The 18,762-nt window shown below is 35.0% G+C and overlaps 1 pseudogene; it reads left to right on the forward strand.

Moving 5' to 3' along the window:
* Window positions 1-639: 639 nt before the first annotated feature.
* Window positions 640-18,011, forward strand: LOC107824918 (topless-related protein 3-like; annotated as a pseudogene).
* Window positions 18,012-18,762: the final 751 nt, after the last annotated feature.

Genomic DNA, 18,762 nt, shown 5'->3' on the forward strand with positions numbered 1-18,762 from the left:
CGCCCCACACTTTGGTTCACGACTCCAAAATAAGAGAAAGTGCGAGATATTAATATTATCGTGATTATTGCGAGATATCGCGATAGGAACTTATAGCTTGTTTGGTCAAATTTTTTTAAATAAAAACACTTTGTTTTAAAAAAATATATTATTTTTTTTTAAAATTAAAGTGTTTGGCCAAGCTTTTAAAGGAAAAAAAAGTATTTTTAAGTAAAAACATAAATAATTTTAAAAAGCAGAAAAAAATAACTTTTCTAAAAGCACTTTTGAAAAAAATATAATTAGAAATAATTTTTAAAAGTTTGGTCAAATACTAATTGCTGCTCATAAGTATATTTTTCAAATAAGTTAGTCAAACACAAACTACTTCTTATCAAAAGTACTTATAAAAAAAAATACTTTAAAAAATAATAATTTTCAAAATAAACTAATTTTTATGATATGGCCAAACCCGCTATTAATGAAGCCGAAAGCGACATAGCAGACCGCCTCATCAAATCGAAAAACACACGAAACAAATGCACGACCGGACGTAACTCAAGCTCAATACAAAGTCCATTTAAATTCTCCCTTTCAAATCCGCAAACTCCACCGTTTCATGCACTTATATAAGCAGAACTCCATATACGAAAGCTGAATGTACTTATCGGTGATAGGATCACACTCTTATCATCGATAAGCTCGGCTTCACGCATCGAAGATAGCGAGACCAAGAAGTCCTCCCCCACATTACCATTTCCCCTACAAATAGAGAAACTTCGCCTTTTAACTTTCTCTTTGCTTTATCTTTCTCTCTCTTCTTGCTTTCGCAGCCATTGAATTCAAGCTTTCTGAGGGGGTTCTCATAACTGAATGAAACCCTAGAAATTCTCGCGAGTCGGTGGTGGCTGTGCTTTTCCATTCCTGGTTTTCAGTTGATTTGCTAAAATGTCTTCTCTGAGCAGAGAATTGGTGTTTCTCATACTTCAGTTCTTAGAGGAGGAAAAATTTAAGGACTCTGTTCACAGGTAAACTTTTCTTATGTATATTTTACATAAACGCTTGTTCTTCTTTTTCCTCGAAATTTTACATTTTATTTTTGCCAGTTTCTAATTTTATTGGAAATTGAAACAGGGATGAAAAAAATTCTGGAGCTTAGTTTTTTAAGACTGTTTTTAATCATGTTATATGCGTGTTTTCTAGTTTTTACTCTGTTCTGGTGAAGGGAGACACCTATAGATAGAAAGAATATACTTTTTTTGCTCGAAAAGAAATGAGAAAAGGTATTATAACTTAATTTTTAATACTATTCAGGAAATTTATCCCAAAAAGGGAAAAAATAAGAGTCAGTTAAATTAGCTTGTTGTACTGTGAAGTTTACCCTATAAGATTTTTGCGCCTTTCTTTTTTTTTTTTTTTCCCTCTCTCTCGCTCTGTTTTCCATTTCTTAAAATTTAATTTAAAAAACATGGACGGTGTGGGGTTAGTGTGATCGATAGAATGTGTTTTCCATTTCTCTCGCTTTTATGTTTCTAGGGAATGATGTTACTGAAAACGTTAAGCTCAAAAAAAGTTAACTTTATGGGCGGGCTAAATTTTGTGTGTTCGGTGACAGAATTCTTTTTTGCAAAAAATGATAGTTGAAAAATGACTTATTTTTTAGGAAATATCTTCGCAGAATATGTTTTACGTGTTTAGCTGCAGAGTGAAAACCTTTTCCCCAAAAAAACATCCATCAATGATTGTTATTAATGTTAGCAAATCAGATAGTGTTTTAATAAATGTTTTGATCATTAAAAATTGATAATAATGTCTGTATTGGTTGGAGAACTGATATGAATATAACTACCACCAAAAAGATTGTTCCCTTTTTTGTGGAAGTTGTTTTCCTTAGAAAATACTGACAATCAAACACTAGAAAGTCGTACCAAACACACTCCATTGTAAAAGGAGCTCGAATGTTTCATTTTCCTCCTTGTCATAAATTTATAAGTTTGAGATAAGAGCCAAACATGGAATACATTTTTGATTTTACCTTTATTCATAAAAAAGCCAAACGTGCGAGATGCATGTTTGTTTACGTGCACAACGGATCATTCTTCATGTTGCATTGTTTATTCACACCAAAATGTATCCCCATGTTTACAGGCTTGAACAAGAATCAGGGTTTTTCTTCAATCTGAAATACTTTGAGGAGAAAGTCCATGCGGGTGAATGGGATGAAGTTGAGAAGTACTTGTCTGGGTTTACAAAAGTGGATGACAACCGATACTCCATGAAAATATTTTTTGAAATAAGAAAACAGAAGTATCTTGAAGCTCTTGACAGGTATGTTAGATGACTGCACTGATAGGGTTAATTCTCTGCTCAGGATGGGTATGATTTGGATTTTTTTCCTTCCGTTTTGGGTGTAATTCTTTTATTTCAGACAAGACAAGGCAAAGGCAGTGGAGATTCTTGTGAATGATTTGAAGGTGTTCTCTACATTCAACGAGGACCTTTATAAAGAGATCACTAACCTCTTGACACTCAACAATTTCAGGTAGCTGTATTTCAATTCATTACATAGAAGAAATATCCTCCGTAGTATGTCAAAACAAGAGGCCTCATTTCCTTTTTAAGCAGCTTATAGTAGATTTTGATGAGACAGTGAGCGGTCATCGCTGGGAAACCCTTAGAGGTCGTTTGGTAGGATGCATGAGATAAAATAATGCATGCATTAACTTTGTGTATTAGTAATACTTTGTTTTGGTACACTTTTTAAGCATATGCATTAGTTATGCAAGCATTAGTTATACACCCTATTTGGTATTATCCTATGCATAACTAATGCATAAGAAATCATGGTATTAACAATGCAATGAGTTTTAATGCATACATTAACTTAGTTAAAGACAAAATTGTCCTTCAAAATTTATGCTTGATTAAAATATGCTATTATATTAATGCAAGTTTGAAATAATCCAAGAAAGTGAGAAATAAAATTATATCCCTAGTAAATAAATAAATACTTAGCATATTTTCTTTTTTATAAATAAATATTAAGCTATATACTACAATATAGGTAGACAAATCAAATAATTTTTTTAAGCCTTTTTCATATAAAAACATTCCACAACATATGTTTCTTTTAAGAAGATAACGTGATGGACTGGTTATGAGGGTATTTTTGTAAACAAACAATTCTTTTAGAAATTGTGCAATGCTTTAATACATCAAACCAAACAATAGATAAGAAATATGTCAGCATAACTAATGCCAGCATAACTAATACCAACATTACTAATACACTCTATTCAACATTATTCTTATACACTCTACCAAACGACCCCTTAGAGTCTTGGGATTGATTACTGTTTTCTCAGGAAATTACAATATTCGGTGAAGGTAGCTTTATAATAATTGAAGTCTATCGCAGTGTGTTGATTATCAGTAGTACAATAAATTAGAGAATCTCGATTAGTGGAGGTTATTGTAGTAATCTCACCTTTTTTTTGGGGTTTCCAACCCGGTGTCCGTTGTTCGGTACCCGCTTTGCGATCGACTAATCTAGATTCGCGCCAGGAAGTTTCATTTTTGGGGTAAAGCGCTCCCTACCAAAGGCGATTCCTTTGGTTAAGGATGGAGGAGTACTTACCACCCCCAAAACAACATTTGGTGGTAATCTCACTTTGTTAACTACCCATTATTAAGTCCAAAATGTTGAAAGGAGATCAAGATAATCCAAAACCCCACTTTGATGGAGGATAAATAGCTCCACTTAGATGCATATCTTTCTTTTCAAACTGAGGATTACATATTACTGATAGAATCTTATCAAATATTCAAAATGTTTAAATGCTCTCTGTCAATACCTGTGGGTGGGTAAGCATGGCATAGAGCTACGAGTTCTGGCTTCACCGGGGAAAGTAATGCATGGAAGCTGTATGATTGGTAATGCCATAATATGGCTCCTTGTTCTAATGTTCTTCCAAGGTCCACCTGTCGAAACTTGTCAATTCTGCTGGTTTAGGTCAAGAGCTAGTTATATGATCTTGACAGTTAGATTGACCTCTGCACAAGCAAGCAAGACAAGATTTTTCCCAGTGATGGACATATTCTAAGTTCTGAATCCGACATGTTTCATCCCATGAGTAACCAAAGTAGGACTTTCAGTTGCGAGGTCCATTACCTCTACAGTGAGGCAAATGTCTTGGTGCACTGGAACTACTGTTGGAATTTATCATTACCCTATCATGCACACCTCAATTTACTTACTATATTTGATCAAAATGTCAATTTTTTAAAAAGAAGAAACTGAAGCTAAGAAAGCAGAAGCGTATTTTGGGAAAAAAGAAAAAACTTGAAATGAATAAATTACTAAATTCTGGCAAAACTCATCTCAGTATTAAAGGAATAATGGACTCCTAAGTGCAGGAGGCTAAATTCTGCTCTCTCTACTTCCTTAATGAATAATAAATCAGTAAGTGTTTTAATCATAAAATTATAAAAGTGTCCTATCTCATCTCTAGTGCTAAATTTGCTTAGCTTAGTGTAAATGGTTCTTTTCCATTTTTGGCTTTACAGATAAGTTCAATAAATTTCTTATTCCTATGTGGAATTTACTTTTTGGAGGTTAGTATACCATCTCTATTAAAGAAATAAGTAAAATCCCATAGAAGCTACAGAATATTCATGACCACCATTCTAACTTTCTTTTGTGAAACAAAAATATCTTTCCCAGTCAATGTTGAATATATCCATTTAATTTAGATGGAAAGAGTAACAAATGTAGGAAAGTTTGTGTTTCCACATGCATAATCGTACATTTCTATAATCTAAAGTTTCTAGAATATTACGTTTAGCTTTCCCTCTGAGAAACTTGGAAAATAAGTTTTTGAGTTTTTTTCCTGTACTAGAAACTGCATATTTTGATAAGTTGTTGATTGTTGGTATTTCATCTTAAGCTTATAAGTTTTCAGTCCACGAGGAGTCCAGAATAAATGGTTCATGGAAAAGATTATTTTGATATCTGTAGATTGTTTCTTTTTGCTTAAGGTTTACTCTTTCCTGAATATCTTTGTTAGTTTGGGTTTATTAAGTTAAGTAGTCTTCTGGTTGACTGGTTGCATTTTTCTTTTTCAGAGAGAATGAGCAGCTTTCCAAGTATGGTGACACCAAGACAGCACGTAGCATAATGTTGATAGAGTTGAAAAAATTGATTGAAGCAAATCCTCTTTTCCGGGATAAGCTCGTTTTCCCTACATTAAAATCATCAAGATTGCGTACCTTGATCAATCAGAGGTGAAGTTCTTTTTAACCAATTGGTTGGTTGTATAGTATCAGTTTTTAGGTTTCTGTGATTTCTCCATTCTTTTCCTTCATTTTCGTCACCTAACCAAGCAAACCGAGTAATCTTATCTCCCCCTTGACTGCTTGAATATGTGCTTCCCTGTATAAACTGCATTTAATCTTTATATTAGGTTCACTTCTCTTTTACTCCAGCAGAGGATCAAATCATGCTTGGGGGCTCATTTTGTTAGCATGGGTGCTCTTTGCATTCTCCTAATCTTAGCTTCTTTCTTTATTTTCTTTTAAAAAGAAATTTGTTAGTCACTGGTTAGTTTTGTTGACATTTTTGAGTTGTAGGCTTCTTCAATTATTAGGTATAATATGGGGAAATAGGTGCCACTCTGGATATGAATGATGTATTTACCTACCACTAGTGCTACTTTATTGAAAAAGGAAGAGACTCATAGAATGGCAAAGGCAAATAGAGCTTTTGCACATTTTCGTTAATCCATAAATAGGATCTATACATCTTGATTGGAAAAGAAACTCTAACTTAGATTCCTATCTGCTCACATGTAGTTTTCTTGAGATTCAGCTTGTTGCTGTTCATCTTCCCAATTATGCTCGTCCATTGTGTTTTGAGATTTGAAGTTCTATCTGGCACTTTCTGCAGCCTGAACTGGCAGCACCAGCTCTGTAAGAACCCAAGGCCGAACCCAGACATCAAGACCTTGTTTACAGATCATACATGCAATCCTCAGAATGGGGCGCTTGCACCCGCACCTGTTAATCTACCTGCTGCTGCAGTTGCAAAACCTACCGCATATACATCGCTCGGGGCGCATGGGGTATGGTTCTTTTGGTTGCAGAATCTATTTTTATTTGATGATCTTGTCTTTGCTTATCTCACTTGATTGTATCTACACTATTTTCATCTCTTGCTTGTAGCCATTTCCACCCACGGCAGCAGCTGCAAATGCTAATGTTTTGGCTGGTTGGATGGCAAATGCTGCTGCATCTTCATCTGTTCTAGCAGCTGTTGTGACAGCATCATCACTGCCTGTTCCTCCGAACCAAGGTATGAGTTCTAAGTAGAGTTGGTATTAGGAATAGCGTAGTTGTTTATTTCTTGAATGACTACGATTATGTCTTCCCTTTGGCGGCACTTCTGGTAATGCTTTTTTAACAGCTTTTAAAGGTTTATAGAATGAATCATTCTTTCATGATGCCAAAAAGCAGAAAGTAAAATGACCTTCTGTTTCTTCTGAATATGTTTGACCTTCTGATAACAAGTAGAGTGGGTCCGAAGTGGGAAAGGAATCGAAGATGTAAGAGGGAAGTGGAGAATACAAATTGAAGGGTGTTATCATAAAGCCATAGGAGGAAAACATGTGCTGTGAATATTTGTTGGACTTCCAAAATAGATGCTTTTGATGTTTGATTCCTCTTCATTTCAAAAAAGGAATAAAAGGTCTTGCGAAAGATAATTTTTGAAAGCATAGTGTAAGATAAGGGTGGCATGTGGGCCGGTTAGGACCGGGCCCGGCCCAGGACCGCAAGCCCAAATGAGCAGTGGGCCTAAACGGTTCTAACCGGATAGGACCGGGACCGTGGGGAGGTGGGCTGGGTAGTGGGCCGGTCCCATAGGAGAGACCCGCGAGACCGGGACCGGCTGAGAAGTGGGCCGGTTCAAGCGGTCCTAAACGCCTATCCGGGCCCAAGGGCTAATCTTTTTTTTAAAAAAATCTGGCCTAAACGGTCCCAATGGCCATAATTTTTTTTTAAAAAATCTGCCCATTTGGGCATTTAAAATCTACCCATTTCCTCTGCCAAAATAGCCATTTAACCCCAACTTTGTTTTAACCCCAATTTTTTTTATAATTACACTTTTTTTCTATATCGAATATAGCTTTTATATATATATATATATATATATATATATATATATATATATATATATATATATATATATATAATAAGTGTATAGTATAGTATAGTATAGTATAGTATATATATATAAGCTATATTCAATATATATACATATCTTAAGATGTATATATAGTATAGTATATATATATATATATATATATATACTATATATATATATATATATATATATATACTATACTATATATACATCTTAAGATATGTATATATATTGAATATAGCTTATATCTATACTATATATATACTATACTATATATGTATATATATATATATATACTAAGTATATAGCATATATCTTAAGATGTATATATAGTATAGTATATATATATATATATCGAATATAGCTTATATATATACTATATATACATCTTAAGATATGTATATATATCGAATATATAGTATAGTATAGTATATATATAAGCTTATATATATATATATATATATATATATATATATCGAATATAGCTTATATATCTTAAGCTGTATATATAGTATAATATAGTATATACTATACTATACTATATATATATATATAAGCTATATTCGATTTATATACATTATAAGTTATATATATAGTATAGTATAGATTTACCAATCAGCATGAGACAGTTCGTACTCTACTTAATGGTTTTAGATGTAGGACCTTAAGTGAATTCAGATGGTATAAAGACACCTTTATGAGTAGAGTTATGGAGTTACCAGAAAATAAGTACGACCATTGGAAAGCTAAGTTTATAGATGGCCTTCCCTCATTATTTGCTGAAAGAGTTAGAAAGACTCTAAGAGGTAGCTTTGGTGAAATTCCGTACAAAGATTATACCTATGGTAAGTTGATAGGGATTTGCACACAGGAAGGGTTAAACCTGTGCAATGAGTTAAAATTATCTAGACAGCTTAAGATGGATAAGCTTAAGGAAAGAAACCAATTAGGAGACTTTTGCACCCAGTTCGGTTTACCCGAGACTTCTACTCATAAGAAGAAGAAACACAAGTATCATAGATACCCTAACCCAGACAGTCCTTATAATAAAAAGAGATCTAGATATAGATCCAAAGAAGAGCGTGATGCTAAGAAAGCCCATCGCAAGTCCACTAGATTTACCAAAAATAGGTCTAAGCGTGATCTTGCTGATATCAAGTGTTATAAATGTGGAAAATTTGGCCATATAGCTCCAAATTGTAAGCTTCAAAAGCTGAAAACCTTAGAACTAGACAATGAGTTACGTGATAAGGTTTATGGGTTGTTATACACTTTTGGATCAGAATCTGATTATTATTATTCTGAGTCAGAATCTGAAGCTGAAATAGATTTACTTGATTTATCTGATAGTGATAAAAATATTGATAATACTTGTGCAGCTTGCAAAGGTAATACATGTACCTGTGATGATAATGAATTTTATAAATTGCAATCTCAGTTCCAAGATTTGAACATGAAAACTATTACATCTGATAATGTAATTGAACTTTTAAAAGAAGTTACTGATGATAAACTTCATGAAAAAATTATAAATTTGGCTGCAAGAACTAGTTCAAGTTCTTCAAAACCTTTTGAAAACTCATAAATGGACTCCAGAAGTTGGATTCACCGAGGAACAAATTCCTTGTTTATACAAGACATTTTATAACAATTTCTGGGATAAACTAATGAAAAAGGATCCCAAAACAAAGACGTTATACGGCCAAGAACTCTTGGACTCCATCAAAACAAAAATCCAAGAATATTCTAGCAACCCTCAAAAGGAGAAGGTTGATGATAGTTCAGTTCGGCATATTGTCAGAAAAATCTCCTTTCAAGAAGGGGACAAAGAAGAAATGATCAACGACTACTTGGAAGAATTAAAAAGAAATTTGCTTCGTTCTATCAATCAGTATGAGAAATCAGACACTTCAATGCAAAGTGAGACCAGCAACGATGATATCGCAGATGATTCCCAACCTATTGAATCAGAGAAGATATTATCTGATGAAGCCTTACAAGAGGCGGAAGAATTCCTCCGCAAAATGAAAGAGATGGAAAAGCGACCAGCACAGTAAAGCCCCCGGACCCCACTGCATAGTGAAGCCGCCGGACCCAGCCGCTGGACCCCACTCAACAGTAGATAAACTGTTTCAACAGTAGAAACAATGTTCATCAACAATAGAAACACTGTTCATCAACAGTAGAACACTGTTTGCACAGTAGAAACACTGTACAGGGACCCATGTGGGACCCTATTTTACTGTTCATAGATTCTTTTTCTTTTCTATTTAAACGATTCATTCTTTCAGAGAAGGGAGGCAGAAGCCAAACCCCTCTCTCTAAAATATCTCTCTCTAAAATATCTCTCTCAATTGTAATTAGAAGTTTGAAGTTTGTAATCGAAGTTACAGATTATGGATGGTTTGATAAACTTTCTTCAAAACAACTAGTTAATCGAAGTTTGTTATTAGAACAATTTATGATTATGGATGGTTTGATAAACTTTCTTCAAAACAACTAGTTAAAACTACTGAGCAATCTTTAGCTTTAAACTCTTCTGAACAGACTATTCGTTTGTTAAACAAGCATGATTTAGATTTATATAAAAATCAGTATAATTATCTGCATGTTGGTATGGTTCAAATTGCTTTTAAGCCATTAACCCTTAAAGGGTTACCAGAGACGTTTTTGGCTGCTCTCAAAGATGCTAGAAATCTTAATTTTAGACAGTCTCTGATGGGTTCTATTGAATCTACTGTGGCCTACGGTCCAGTATATTTTAATACTCAACCCAATCTTCAATTATCTCTATCTGATGTTAATATACTTGATGCCTTGACATTAAATGTGAAAACGCATGGCTATAATTATGCACTTGGTTCTGAACTTATATGTTTATCGTATAGAATTAATTTTAAATTACTATCTACGTTAAACCCTAGATGTAAATTATATGATACATCTGATCAGAGTATATTAGTGGAAACAAATTTTGCAAAGTCTAAGGTCACCACGAGGAGACCTATTAAGTGGGAAGAAATTAATTTCCCAACTACTTGGATTTTGGATTCGGTTATATCCCCTAGTCAGATTACTAATGCTGTCAGTAATACGGAATATTCTCATATTACTCAAAATCCGGATGGTAGGATTTGCATTCAATTTGATGAAAATAGTTCCACTTATAATAGGCAGTCATTTTCTAATAATAGACTTTTGCCTGCTATTAGTCCTGTTAAGATGGTATCAGAGCCTAGGAACTTTCATGGTATATATGAGATAGATATGAAATATTCGACATAGATATGATTTTGTTTCTATGAATTTGGGAGAAACTAGTATGAAAAATACCAGATTAGAAGAGGTAGATATACCTCAAAATCTTGATTTGTTGAACAAATGGACAATTCCTAAAGTCCCTATTAGAACAATTTATGATTATGGATGGTTTGATAAACTTTCTTCAAAATAACTAGTTAAAACTACTGAGCAATCTTTAGCTTTAAACTCTTCTGAATATATAAGCTATATTCGATAGTGTGTATATATAGTATAGTATAGTATATATATTATAACGCATTGCTTTGAATATCTCTTTACAATATTTTTGTCTTTAAATTTGAATTAAAAAATTTAGGTGACAATTCTATAATATAATTTACTAGGAATTGCCTTAGATATTTTTATTACCATTTTTTTTCTCTAACTTGTATAAAAATAATTTAAAAAATAAAAAGTTTCCGTTGGGCCCACTTGGGCCCGCTTAGGACCGTTTAACCCGGGACCGTTAGTTCGTGGTCCCGCGAATTCCGGGACCGCTTAGGACCGGCCCGCCTAGAACCGGCTCACTTAGGACCGGGCCCGGCTCACATGCCACCCTTAGTGTAAGACGATGGACTGGATGCAATACCAGTCAAGCAAACAATCAATACAACTATTAATATTTGGTAAATAAGAGATAATATTTCCAATTTTATTGACTAATATACTCTTTCGTCTCAATAGTTTCAATTTTGAAGCGGCCAATCACACCTCCTGCTACATTGGGCATGGTTGAGTATCAAAGTGCCGATCACGAGCAATTAATGAAACGTTTACGACCTACACAGTCTGTTGAGGAGGTAATAGTAAATGTTTCTTCAATAAATATTTGCTTTATGTGCTGAAATTTATTCCTCAAAGATCATAGTTATTCTTTTTATGGATTATTTTTAACTTCTTTCCTTCTAGGTTACATATCCTATGGTTCGTCAGCAAGCATCCTGGTCCCTTGATGACTTGCCAAGGACAGTAGCTTTTACTCTGCATCAAGGATCCTCAGTTACTAGCATGGATTTTCATCCTTCTCATCATACATTGTTGCTAGGTACAGTAATATTTAAGTTTATGATATCCATGTATTAGAGCTATACGTCTCCTTGGGCCAATGTCACTTATACCAGCAGTAATAAAAATAATTCATATTTATCAAAGATATCGTTTGTTATCTAATTTATGGTGTGTGCTGGAACAGTTGGCTCCAATAGTGGTGAAATAATACTTTGGGAAGTTGGAATGCGGGAAAAGTTGGTCTTGAAGGCATTCAAGATATGGGATATTCAAGCTTGTACATTGACATTTCAGGTCAGTAAATAAGGCATTGTTTAAAGAGGAAAAAACCAGCATTATCTTTCTCTTCAGCTACTAGGTTGTTTTTCAGTTTGGTGTGTAGTAGTTACTTAAATGATTCTTTAGTTTCTCAACATTTTGTAATAATTGAAAAACTGGTCTATGCGCAATTATGTACTCCCTCCGTTTTAGTTTAAATGACACACTTTCCTTATTAGTCCGTTCCAAAATGAATGGCACATTTTTTTATTTAGAAACAATTTAACTTTAAACGTTTCATTTTACCACTTTACCCTTAATGAGAAGCTTTTATAGCCACACAATTATTATGGCCCCACAAAACCGTTGCCCCTTAGGCTTTTGAGAACCACATGTTTCAATAGTCATCTTCTTTTTTCTTAAACTTTGTGCCAAGTCAAACTGCATCGTCTAAATTGAATTGGAGGGAGTAGTAGTTATAAGTATAAGAGTTCTTCAGAGTCTTTTCTCATATCTCAGAGTTTTGACAGGCTTCTGCTGCCAAAGATGCACCATTTTCTGTAACCCGTGTTGCATGGAGTCCAGATGGGACTTTCGTTGGTATGTGATCCTGGCTGGATCTTGTATCAGTATATGTCTTGAGGTTGTTCTTAAATTTTCTGTTGCATTTCAGGAGTTGCATTTTCAAAGCACTTGGTCCATCTGTATGCCATTAGCGGGAAGCGTGATTTACGGCAGCATTTGGAGGTAGATAATCTTTTTATTTTTTTTGTGGGGTTAATTCTGAGCAGTATACTGTAGTGCACTATAAAAGTTGTAACTTTAATATGACCTGCTCTCTTGTGTTTGAAGATGGATGCCCATGCTGGGGGTGTGAATGACTTAGCATTTGCTTATAACAAGCAGTTATGTGTAGTAACGTGTGGAGATGATAAGTTGATAAAGGTAATATCCAGATCTTCTTTGTCTGCTGGAATCTATTTTCTTCTGTCACTGTGAATTCTTTTTCAGTCACCATGATTCTTTCAGGAAATGCTGAATGTAAAATTTGAAACAGGTGTGGGATATTACTGGAAGAAAGTTGTTTAATTTTGAAGGACATGAAGCTCCTGTATACTCAATATGCCCTCATCAAAAAGAGAATATTCAGGTACATACATGGAAAGGAAATGACATATATGGAGCAAGCTTATTATCATTTTTCATTGCTTCAGGAGAAAACAATGTTGCTAACCCCTTTCCTCGGATTTGGAAAATATTGGGAGATGCAGTTTGAAAAAATGAATGATCTGTTTGCTTCCTTTTGCTCTACCAAATGTGTTTTGGCTTTTTACCTTGCTATATGGAGTAGTTTTAAATGGAAATATCATGTTGAGGTCCCTTTCAGTTTAAACATTGATTTGTCAGCTGCTACCATTTACGTTCTATCTAGGTCCTTTGCTGGAAGAAATAGCTGAAAATGTTTGCATTAGAAACAGGAAATATAGGCACCAAGCTACCAAGTAACCAACAAAATTCTCTCAGCGGAAACTGATAACTTGCATGTCATTTATGGCTTATCACTTCTTAAATTTAGCAAAATAAGTAATGGGATTACTCAATTGCTGCCTTGCTGGGATATTCACAGATAGTGAAGCATTCGTCAAACATAAAATGTTTAGTTATGACGTTGAACCCGCTTAGAAACTCTACCAGATTTACCCATAGGCCATATATGTGTGAGAAATCCATCGTGGTAGATTTGGAGATTTAACATTATGATCTGTACATGTTGCCAGCAATATTGAATGTGCACTTGACCTAATAGGTTATATAATTTTTTGTTGTAGACTGATATGATGTATACCGTTATATCTTTGCAACTGTTTATAATGGGAAAGATGTAGCTATTCTTTGTACGTTTCAGAGGTGTTTATTGTCTTCATGTTGTTTGTCGGCATTGCATGCTTTAATAACATTTTCTGTATGCCTCTATGTGCAGTTCATATTTTCAACTGCTATAGATGGAAAAATAAAAGCTTGGCTGTATGATAATTTGGGATCTAGAGTTGACTATGATGCTCCTGGTCATTGGTGTACAACTATGCTTTACAGTGCTGATGGAAGCAGGTAAGTTTTGTTTCTACGCAATGGTTGTACATTTATAATCTTTATTTATTGTCTATTGTCTTTACAAGTATTCCTGTTTCAGAATGATTTTCTCTATCTATTCCTTGATGGTGAATTTTCATACTTGTAGATTGTTCTCATGTGGAACTGGCAAAGAAGGAGATTCTTTTCTTGTAGAATGGAATGAAAGTGAAGGAGCCATAAAGAGAACATATACTGGGTTTAGGAAGAAATCCGCTGGTGTTGTGCAGTTTGACACTACTCAAAATCACTTTTTGGCTGTCGGTGAAGATAGTCAGATAAAATTTTGGGACATGGACAACATTAACATTCTTACAAGTACAGATGCTGATGGTGGTCTCCCGGTCAGTGCTTGTGCCACCCTTCAAGTGCAATTTTAAGCTTCCTCTCTAACCCCCAACCAGGAAAAAAAGAAGAGAATATAAGAGAAATGAAACCCATAACACCTTCCCCCAGAAAATTAATTTATAAGAGGAAATTTCCTCTTAAGATAGCTGAAAGTATGGTGTTTTATGTGCAGAGTCTTCCACGCTTGAGATTCAACAAGGAGGGCAATCTTCTTTGTTGTTACTACTGCTGACAATGGGATTAAGATTCTTGCAAATGCTGCTGGTATGAGGTCCTTAAGGGCAGTTGAAGCCCCACCCTTTGAAGCACTAAGATCTCCCGTTGAAGCAGCTGCAATTAAGGTAATAATTGTTTATCTGCTTTTCCGGATTGCCGCAAGAATATTGTTTTATGAGAGCCAAAGAGATCTTTGTTCTTTTAAGCAGGTGTCAGGTTGTTCTGTTCTAAATGTTGCACCAGTCAATTGTAAAGTGGAAAGAACCTCTCCTGTCAGGCCTTCTCCTATGCTTGTATGTCACATATCTAATTTTTTTCCCAGTTTCTAAATATATACTTATCGTAGAAATAACTGTACAAGTGATAGTACTATGATCTAGAGAGAGATCTTAGTTTCGGTTAATTTTCTAGAATCACAAGAGGTTGGTAACAGTTTACTCTTCTATCCAGCATTGGAATTTAATCTTTAATGGTCAAATTTTTGGTAATAAATTTTCTTGATGATCAAAGTCACTTACATGCACCATATTATAATTTGGAAACCTTGTCATTTTATGTCTTTTATAATGCATCTTACTGAATTGAATCCTTGAAGAGATCTTAATTATGTCCTCTTTCCTTTTGCAGAACAGAGTTGATTCTGTTCCCAGAAGCATGGAGAAACCAAGAACATTGGATGACATTTCTGATAAGACCAAGCCACACTTGACTGAAATTCTAGATAAAGATCAATGCAGGGTTATTAGCATGCCGGAGAGCCTAGAATCCGGTAACAAGGTGCCTCAACTAATTCACCTGCAGCTCCTCCTCAGTGTGACTCACTTGACTGGATGCTTTAACCACTTTCTTTGTTGTAGGTTGCAAGGCTTCTTTATACCAACTCTGGTGTTGGCATCCTGTCACTTGGATCAAATGGTATTCAGAAATTATGGAAGTGGGCACGCAATGAACAAAATCCAAGTGGGAAGGTAATAAAGTTTATCTGAAAAGTCTTAGGTTTGATTAGTTTCACAATGTTTATGAATAAATTTCTGAAATTTGTGGGGTCTCAAGGCCACTGCTAATGTTATTCCACAACATTGGCAACCAAACAGTGGTCTTCTTATGACTAATGATGTCTCAGGTGTTAATCTTGAAGAGGCGGTTCCTTGCATAGCCCTCTCAAAGAATGACTCTTATGTAATGTCAGCTGCTGGTGGAAAAGTTTCATTGTTCAACATGATGACATTTAAGGTAGGTGGAAAAAGGTAGTTTTCTTCATATTAATATTTCATTCAAGTGGTATGGTATGTCATTGTGATATCAACGGGATGCAGGTAATGACAACTTTCATGTCGCCTCCGCCTGCCTCAACTTTCTTAGCATTCCATCCTCAAGATAACAACATTATTGCCATCGGTATGGAGGATTCCACAATTAATATATACAACGTTAGGGTGGATGAGGTATCTTTTTCCATCAGTTTAAATATTTTATTGACATCTATGTGTTGCTTAGATGACCCATATTTGATGTTATTGAATACACCACAGGTAAAATCTAAACTGAAGGGCCATCAAAAGCGCATAACTGGTCTTGCATTCTCCACCAACCTCAACGTGTTGGTCTCATCAGGAGCTGATGCGCATGTGAGACTCAGTTTTCTTCCATTCAACATTTTGCTTTAATGCCTTGTGTTTTTCTTCATCTACCCATCGAAGTATGGATGAACAAGTAGAGCACCAACCCTTTTTTATTCAGTGCGGCATGTTCATTAGAAATCTCATAATCAATGTGTCCTGGATGGTAAAGTGATTTTGTCTACTATTCTGTCCGTTTTAATTATCCTACTTTTTGTTTTGGATTGCCCCCAAATTATGTTCACTTACATAAGAGGAAAAGCATCTCCCCTTCTTTCTTAAATGCCTTTTCAATATCATACTATAAAAGGTGTTATGGTTCCACCTTTATATTAAAAAAAAGTTTTAAGTTCTTAAATCTCGACGTTGTCACCCATTTTGAGGACTGGATTTAATAATGAATTTCAACTATTATCTTAATAACCTTGCTCGGATAAAACTGGCACATTTGGCCTTCCTCATATGTTAAGCATGCAGAATGAGCTGACGTATGGCCTATAGCCTGGAGTTACATACAGCTACCTATTTCTTTGTTGTCCAGTACAGAACTCTAGTATTGCATTGAGTACTAATGTGAAAAAAATCTATTGCAGCTATGTACATGGAGCATTGATACATAGGAAAAGAGAAAATCAGTTCCCATTCAGTTGCCTGCTGGTAAAGCATCTGCTGGTGATACTCGGGTACAATTTCACTCGGACCAAGTCCGCTTACTAGTATCCCATGAAACCCAATTAGGAATATATGATGCCTCTAAGATGGAAAGAATACGCCAGGTAAACCAGATGCCAAATATCATGGAATGTAGACACCTGTAGGTTTGTTTTCTCACAGATGCTGTTTGTTGCAGTGGGTTCCACAAGATGCTCTTTCGGCACCCATATCACATGCTGTGTACTCTTGCAACAGTCAACTAGTTTATGCTTCCTTTTGTGATGGTAACATTGGTGTGTTTGATGCTGATAGCCTTAGGCTAAAATGTCGTATTGCTCCCTCTGCATATTTATCTCAGGCCGTGTTGATTGGGTAAGAGCACATCTATTTGTCCAGAATATCTTCTGAACTAGACTTGAGCATTTTCATAGTGACTGGAATTTGTCTGATTTTAGTCCCAAAAATCCAAAATTTTATCGCATTTATTGGATCAACAATGCTTTTCGATTCATTCTAATCAATAAGGAGTAAAAACAAGAGTAGAAGAGAGAGAGAGAGAGGTTTATTCCTTATATGCTTCTTTTTGTGTTTGGGGTACAGACACATACTGTAAGTCTCATAATCGACGACAGTGATTTACTTGGTCCATGGTTGCATTAATGCCTGTTACCTCCTTTGGCAAGAGCCTTCATCATTTCCAAGTAGTGTTACAACTTTCTTCCGTATCACTTGCTCGTGTTGTTTCATCAGTGTCATTTTCTAGATGTTGCTAAAACATGTTACACTACCTTCCTGCAATGCGCAAAGTTGTGCGATACTCAAAACTTCCGTTCCTCATTGTCAGTAATGTAGTTGGTGCTAAAAGGAGTCATGACTAACCCTGTTTGTGTGTTTCAGAAGCCAAGCAGTGTACCCGCTGGTCATTGCAGCACATCCCCAGGAGCCAAACCAAATTGCAGTTGGGTTGTCAGATGGGATTGTTAAAGTGATTGAACCTTTGGAATCTGAAGGGAAATGGGGAGAAACTCCACCTGTTGGTAATGGGATGTTGAATGGTAGGACAACAGCAGCCTCATCAACCACTACCAACCATGTTGCTGAACAAGTTCAAAGATGAAACATATAGGAGTACTATATTTTTGTAACTGACATTCTTTCTCTGTATCTTATCCGTATAGGTTGTAGTTCATTCTCTGTTATATCCTTTTATCAAAGATAAATGCACCTCTCCGAGATATGTGTATATCTTTATTAATATTAAGTTTTTCTTTAAAATATCAGAAAATTCTCTAATTTAGCAATTGGTCACTTGGTGAAAAGATAAAATTTCATCTAGTGTTTTTTTACTAATTGTTTGAACACTAGGTCGTGAAGAGAATAAGAACTTGCCCAGTGCAGACGTTTCAGTATTGTCAAGTAAGTGTCGTGCGTGGCTGACCCTTTCCAAAATTTCAATTCGGATATTGTTCACATCTACCCTCTGTTATACTATCGGGACATATCTATCCTTACCGTTAGCCAAACTTTTTAAAAATGCCCTCCACCCAACGTAAAGTCACAAATTAAAAAAAAATCTTTTTTTTTAAAACCCATTAATAACCCGTAAACTCCTTTTATTTAATGCACTTCTTCCTTACATATTAGTCATCTTCTTCGTAGTCATTTGTTGTACTCAAGAAGTGAGACATAAAAATTCCGACAACCATATATTCATTTATACAATGAGTCCCAATTCTTTTAATATCCTTATTATATGTTTATTATATTCTACCTTTTCCATTTTTCTTTTTTTTTTCTTCTAACTTCTCTCTTTGTTTTTTTCACCATGTCGAACTGTACCAAGTATTCATCATGATTTTATTATATTCTACATTTTCCATTTTTTTTTCTTTTAACTTCTCTCTTTATTTTTTCCACCATGTCGAACTGTACTAAGTATTCATCATGATTTTCTTTCCACCATGACTTGAATGTTTATAGCGTCTTATTAGGTTGGCAGTTCTGAAGTCTTAAGGCAGCTACCGAAGTATTTCTTCCTCCAACAGTGAG

This window comes from Nicotiana tabacum, chromosome 15, assembly GCF_000715075.1.
Source record: "Nicotiana tabacum cultivar K326 chromosome 15, ASM71507v2, whole genome shotgun sequence".
Classification (NCBI taxonomy): domain Eukaryota; kingdom Viridiplantae; phylum Streptophyta; class Magnoliopsida; order Solanales; family Solanaceae; genus Nicotiana; species Nicotiana tabacum.